Source organism: Sciurus vulgaris (assembly GCF_902686455.1).
Source record: "Sciurus vulgaris genome assembly, chromosome: 10".
NCBI classification, from domain to species: domain Eukaryota; kingdom Metazoa; phylum Chordata; class Mammalia; order Rodentia; family Sciuridae; genus Sciurus; species Sciurus vulgaris.
In genome coordinates this window covers 26,806,186-26,813,628 of record NC_136470.1, presented here as the reverse complement: position 1 = coordinate 26,813,628, position 7,443 = coordinate 26,806,186, and the positions used below count along the sequence as shown (strand labels likewise).

At 34.1% G+C, this 7,443-nt stretch overlaps 1 long non-coding RNA gene across 1 annotated transcript in view; it reads right to left on the bottom strand.

Moving 5' to 3' along the window:
- Nucleotides 1-874: 874 nt before the first annotated feature.
- Nucleotides 875-7,443, bottom strand: part of LOC306638121 — an 83,790-nt gene continuing 77,221 nt past the window's right edge. Inside the window, exon 4 of the long non-coding RNA XR_013757367.1 lies at nt 875-1,164. This is a non-coding gene — a long non-coding RNA (uncharacterized lncRNA). The remainder of the gene's footprint in view (nt 1,165-7,443) is intronic.

Genomic DNA, 7,443 nt, shown 5'->3' with positions numbered 1-7,443 from the left:
AAATTAAAAATTCTATAAGTATTTATAACTTAAAATTTGTAATCTTCATCGACAAATAAATGTACTACTCAGTTCTTTTTACTGAATCCATGGAAGGAAGAGATTGCCATAAGTGTCTGCAACATGTCTTATGGTGTCCCTCTTTTTAATCCTCTCTTGTGCTAAGTTCATGTGAGTTTTTGAGGTTTTGCCGAACACCAAGCTTACCTCAAGGATCATAAAAGAAGTTTTACGCACACAATCCACTTCAACAAGTTGGAAAAATATAATTTGGCTTAGAAATTCCAAAAGGAAGCCTCCATAAAATAAGCAAATCCCCAACCCTGTGGAAACTCACATACTCCAACTATCTGATGTGTCTGCCTTCCTCAGAGCTCCTGTAAGTAAATGCCACACCTTTGCCAAACAATATCATCATCAGTATTGACAAATATTTGAATAAATTAAAGCTCAGAGACACTAATGCAGATGATTCAGCATATAAACTATAAGTTTACTACCCTATCTTAAAATTGCTTCTTTCTGAAATTTACACCTTTTTTTTAAAATTTTTTTTATTTTTCTTATACTGCTGGGGATTAAACTCAGGGCTTTTGCATGGGAGGAAAGCACTCTACCAATTGAGCTACATCCCCAGCCTCCTTAGTTTTCTTTCATGATAACTCCCTTCCTTTCCTTTTCCACAATCTCTCCTTTTCTTTTCTCTTTTTTGTCTTTTCCTTCTTTGTTTTTTCTTCTTGAAAGCTTTCAAAAGTAGCTAGACTGGGAAGAAATCCACATTATCTGTTTAAATAAATTTATCATTCAAACAAGAACAAACTAAACACATACACATCATTATATACCCACATGCAACTTCTATCATTCATTTTTTTTGTTCTAATTAGTTATATGTAACAGTAGAATGTATTTATGCATTTTGATAAATCTTTAAGAGTAGATTTGACTTCAAGTGGCCAAACACCTAAGAGTGATTTAAACAAAGAGAATTTATTTTTCTCAGATAACAAGGGGGCCAACAGTGTTTCCTAGCATAGGTGTAACTGTTCTGAGGCGTCTTCGCTCTCACTCTTCTGTTCTACCATTTTAACAGGGCTGATCCTCATTGTTACCTCATGTCTGTAAGCTTCAGCTCTCACTGCAGCTCCAGAGATTCCGTCAACACTGTGAAATAAAAGAAAAGAAATATGAAAAACCAGTACCAGCTGCTCTTCCCCTTCATCAAGAAATGAAGCTTTCCCTCCAAAACCCTAAGAGACATTCACTTCACCTCATTGGTTGCAAAGAAACTAGAAAAGAGAATAAATACCTGGAGATATTGCTATGTCAAACAAGATTTAGGTTCTGGCAACAATAGGATAATAAAACTGAGAATTTGCCACAGAGACCTATTTAAATGGTAGTAAAAGCATTTCCAATCATCATATGACCAGCTCAGAGGACCCAATAAAATCCTTAGAAAGCTAAAGAATTTTTAGAAACTTTTACATGATCTCTAATTAGCATAATAATTGTTCTTTAACCCAGTGACTACTTCAAATGTGTTTTTTATCTTCTTTTTTGTTTTTAAACCTACTGAATTAGCAATGCTTGCAAATAAAAGATTTGCTTTGTAAAGGTTAACTTGAGCCTAGTCTATTCATATTTTACCAGTTCCAAACCAGCAGAGTATGAATGTTATATTATTTCATTGCTTTAAAACAAAGCATGATTCTTAATTCAGAATGTTAAATTCAGATATTGAAGTTGGGCACTTAATAACACACACACTACTAAAACGCCCATTGAAATGACAAATGATTTCATTTCAAATCCTTTATAGAGTTTTACAATGTTCTAATAGTTTTCATCAAATGGAAATAGTCAAAACCTGTGAGATTAAAAATAGTATTTATAGACCATAAACAAGTCAGAGTCGAGTCCCACATTACCAACAAAATAATAATGATGACTTCAGTGACACCTAATTCCTGATTTGAGATTCGTAAACTTTCTCCACGAAGAAATTGCTTCACTCATAGCTTCCCACTATTGCATTTCATTTCTAAATCTTCTAGAATTCACACTTATCAAGAACTCAAGAGTCTAAACCACCTTTTTTCCTAATTACAGTATACCTTTCGATTTCTCTTTCTCCAGCCCCTTCCCCCAGATCCTCTGCATGGTGTAGATTTTCCTTACCTCAAACTTGTCCCTCATCCTTCCTTTCTATTCTTCATTTTACCATTCTCCCAATTGTTTCCCTTCTAAATTTCCTTGAAGTTTGCTCCAGGTTTCAGAAGGTCTGCAGTAGAACAAGAGAAAGAGTTCTGGTTGCATAATCCCAAGCAAGGGTGCTTCCCTGTGCCCCTTGTGATTTGGAGTTGGCCTGGCGCAGGACAAATGACCTAAGTACCAACACACTTCAGAGCTTCGTGTTTCAGCGTGGGTTGTTAATTTGTTTTAGAAGCAATTTTCAGATCATTTTCTTACTCATATTTTTATTTTTATTTTTTCCTTTTTCAGCTTAGTTATTATTTTTAGATATTCAACCTAATGATCTAGTTAGACTTAATTTATGCTGAGAGGATTCTTCATTTTAAAAAATGGAAAGGTCTTTGAGTAAATGTCAGCCCCCTCTTCTCCCCACCAGTCACCCACACAAACCTATTCATCCAGCACAAAGCCACCTTAACAGATTCTGATATGAGCTATAAAAATGTGAGGAATTCTTTCAAATTCAGCTCCCGTTGATTATTTTTTAGACCTCTCTAAAAACTCAAAAGATGTGTCATTAAGTCAATCGCCAAAGGATGTGTTATTAAATTAATCCTTAAAGGACTAGCCATTGTCATTTCAACTTTTACGATATAAAATTTAAATACAATTATACAAAGAAATTATCTTTTTCCTTTGTACCTGATAATGAAAAGGTCATATGCTACCTTAAATTTATAGCTCTGAAGAGCCACTTGCAATATATTTTATTGTAGGTATTATGTGCTATTTAATGAATTAGTTTATAATATCAAGAAAGTATTCTGTTCTCTAGAGGCAAAATGGTAGTAATTCAGACCTTTACTCAAAGCTTCTTTAAAAATTATGTCTCTGGCTTGTATATGATGGGTGAATTAATTGCGTAGCTATCTGAATACTTCACCACCCACCCAGCTCTATGCACAATTCTGGGTCATGAAAGCAGCCGTAAGGCACAACTTCACCATTTTGAGAGGCAAACTGTCTTAATTACAAGTCCCAGATAAATTTTGTTTCATTTATTCACATATTCCCTCCCTTAGGTAATACAGGAATTCTGTTTATATTTTTCCTAAGTTAGGAGGAAAAAGATAATGGAAAAAATTGGTTGTCATAATCAATTCTACTAGGGCTGAAGCACAGTAATCACTTTAATGACTAATTACATTGTATTTCTGAAACCATACCAAATAATTTAAGAGAAAATAAAATGAGGAGGAACCTAATGGCATGAAAATTAGAATTTATTGGCTTTAAAAATATTTTTTTCCTGGAATTGGACATGATGTTGGAGCTAATCTAGTACAGACTCTTCCCTTGGTGTGACTGAAATCCAGAGAGGCAAAGTAATGTGTGGACAGTTCCAAAGCTGCTTCTTGCTGGAATCCAGACTGGGTGGGAGGGCCGTGATCACAGCCACCTTTGCCTGCACCTGTGGCCTAAATCTGCCTCGACAGTTTTCAATAACTACTGCTTGGACTTAATAACAAACGGTCTGATTTTTTTAAATTAGTCATTTCTGATTATGGGAGGCAAATTGAACAATATGAAAAAAAATGATTGTCTTTAGGGTTGCTTTTAATTGAAAGAACATATATACCAATATCGACGTGAGAAAATATCCGAAGCCGAGGTGTTTTCCAGAGATGTGTGTGATTAGTGTTCAAAACTAGTGAGAATGTTCCAGTCAATATTAATGTCTATGTTGGTTTATGACTTGCCAGATGTGAATTCTCTCTTCAAATACACATGTGAATTGGCTGCTGATTATTATTTGACAGGACACATTTTACCTGGAGCAAAATTCAACATTTTACTATTCATAGCATTATGTGAAAGCTAATCAATACTTTTTACAAAAGCTCCAGGCACCAGATGCTAATCATATGCAACACTGCTGAATGGAAAATATAAAACCAGGTTTACATGCTTCTGTCCCTGTTTAAAGTGGCATCAGAGTTATAATCGCCAGGTAAGATTTGCTATTGAACAATGGGATTTGGATTAGCTGTTAGGACATGGGAGTTTCAGCAAACATCGATCATGCTTCTATTAATATTTTTTATGCTTGATGAGATGGTCAATGCCTGGTTAGATAAAAGAGTGACTAGGAACTCTATTTTGGCTCAGAACGGCAGAAAAGGTTGTTGCTGGTTTTCTTTTCTTCTTCTTTTTTTTTTTTAAGTACCAATAAAAGCTTTTTAAAGCACTAAGATCTAGCTTGTGGCTCAAGTGAAAAGGAAATTTATACACTAACCCAGAAATTCAAAAACATTCTGGTATCAGCAGACTCTCAGACCAAGAAAAGAAAGCTTATGTATGATTAAATTGAAAGAATATAAATTTGCTTAGGATAATTATTTACCATCACTCACACAATTTAGACTTATAATTTACAGGTGCAAGTAACCAAGATTATATTATCTTATCCAAAATGCTTCTTCAATAACAAATATTACAGAATAGTTGATTGTAAATACCTCTAAGAACTTAAAAACTATGTCATTTTTCCTTATTATCTGTTTTGAAACTTGACTCTTATAGTCAAGATATTATGATCACATTTTGCAGAAATGAAAAAAAACAGTCAACATACAAACATGAAAGATTAATTCTTCAAACATGTTCTTCTATTGCTTGTGTATTTTTCAAATGTAGATATTCATGTTGCATCTATCATATATTGTGTAGGCTCAATTAACAATTTATCTCTATACTATTAATAAACTAAAGCATTTATTAGTATACCAGGTGAATTACATCTTAAACCTAATTTCCAACCCAATACTTTAATATTAAGCCAAGCACTAGAATAAATAACATTAACTTTTCCTTGATAAAGTGTCAAGGTTGCTTTTAAAATAAAGGCAGTTTACTCTTGTAACCTATGAATTAATGTGCCTTATAAATATGCCTTGTTAACTGATTAATGAAATGCTTATAATTGCAAATTGTAAATTAGACTGAGACAGATGGATAGATAAACAAATCTATTTGAAAAGTACTTCCTGTTGCATTAAGCTAGGCCTTATTTGAGGCTTAGCTAATAATAAATTTTCAGGTAATTTGAGGTGATTTTCTGCCCTGAGCACTGATCACACTCTCTATCAGCTTTAGTGACTGAAATGAGCCATTGTTCTCTACTTCAACCCTCAATACATTAAGTCAAAATTGATTTTTTACTCCTTCTTCCAGAGTGGTGCAATCAGCAGGTGATACTTCAAGAAGAAAACCAATGCCTTCTTTGCACTTGTTTTTATTTTTCCCAGGCTCCTAACTACGATGGCTTGTGATCACATAAGGCTAAAAACACACTCTAACAGTAGTTGGATTTCATCAATATTCCTCTCCTTTACCACTCTTTTCTTAATAATCCCCTTGAGGCTTCAGTCTTCATCCATTTATTTAGCATATAAGTAATAAATGCTGTCTACAAAAAGCCCCGACATGATTTTCTGAAAGAAAGCCTGGTCTACATGGGAGAGGGAAAAACATAAGATTTAACTGAACACAATATAAAGAGTACAGAACTGGTGCTTTGAATAAAAGAAGTAGAGAGTTGAGTTGGAAGGAGGGTAAGTCATTTGAATTGTTTTAAAATTGAGTGCAATTTCATCCAATATTTCAGACTGACAACAGTTTAGGTAAAAGGAAAAATTTGGAAAACTAACATGGAGTTAAATTCCCTGTTTTAAAAACCTAGTATAAGTCAAATTACATCACTATACCTTCTCAGAATATTAAATAGAATTAATTAAAAAACATTCTCAGTACATATAATAAATAAAACTTGAAATTAGAAATGTAAAAAAGAGATAATGCTGATAGAAAAGTTCCTCTTAGAAAAAATAAAGTAGATTTCAAAGCACCTTGGCTTTGAAATGGCAAATTCTATTTCAAATTCATTCTAAAGCAAAAGAGGAACTCAGGTCACATTCTGCAGCATTATAGTTTTGTGTCCATTGTGCTATTTTTGTTACATTCTGGAATTTTTGTAACTACATCTTGAGATGTACCTACAAAGGCATATTTAAGAAAATCAAAGATATTTGTAGAAAGAAAGTAAAGTGGGTGAGGAGGAAGATAGACAGCTTCATGTCATTGACAAGATTTTTCTATCTGGAGTAAATAAAAAATCTAGTTCCAAATAACAAAAACTTCAATAAGAAAGACTTTAGTTTGAAGCGGGCATTTCCATACCCTGTCTTCAAATCCCAGTATAAAGTACTAATTCTATTCACTAAAAAGAAAAAAAAAAAAATACCTGTCATAGTCAATGACTCATTCAACCAAGTTCTACTCATTTGTACATTCTGAGCCCTTCAATGGAGGAGTGCCATTCATGTATATACTTTTTACTAGAAACAGCGAATCTCCCACAGATGGGCAACAACCTTTGACTATTCACCAACAGTTTGCCTGATGGTCCAGGTGATGCTAACCTATTTTTACTTGTCTTTTGCACCTGTGGATCTCTTGCTCTCAACTTTGGTACTGGCACCCCTGCCTTCAAAGATTAAATAAACATGTTTCTCCATCTCTGTCCTTCCTCTCTCATCTTTCAATCATGCACTCAAAGCAGAGGAAGAAATGATCACTTCTTCTCCCCCAGACTACATTCTTCTTGGGGGAAAGAGGACTGGAAGGCTGTGGAATGGTCAGGAAACCATGGTGGGTTGCATACTTTAGGTCCTAAAAAGATCACACTCCAGGTGCCCATTTTCTAATGGGTGACATACGAACAGATAATCATGGTTCTTGACATAAGTGTTTTAAAGCTACATGTTTAGGGAGAAAAGAAGATGAATTAATCCTGGAGAGCTTCTGAGAAAAGAAAAGGGGTCATAATCCAGATTATTTACTATAAAGTATCTAAACATCAGGGCAAAGAACATGATGTGTGTGCACTCGTTCTTCTCATATGGACAAAATAGATAATTCTGATAATTTTTTCTTCAAGTAAGTGTAACTTGGGAAGGGATGAGAACTGGTTACTAGACCAAATATTACAATAAAGAATCATAGTAGCAACTCAGGACAAGGAGGAGGATGCCATCAACAAAATAAAAGATTGCCAAATGACTTTCTTTCAGTTGAGATTAAAATTTAAAGAGTGCTCACAGTTTTGTGACTTTTTCAGCATAACTTGTTCATACAAAACTCATAGCTTAAGACAGGAGACAGGAAGGCGCAATGAGGTCAAAAGAC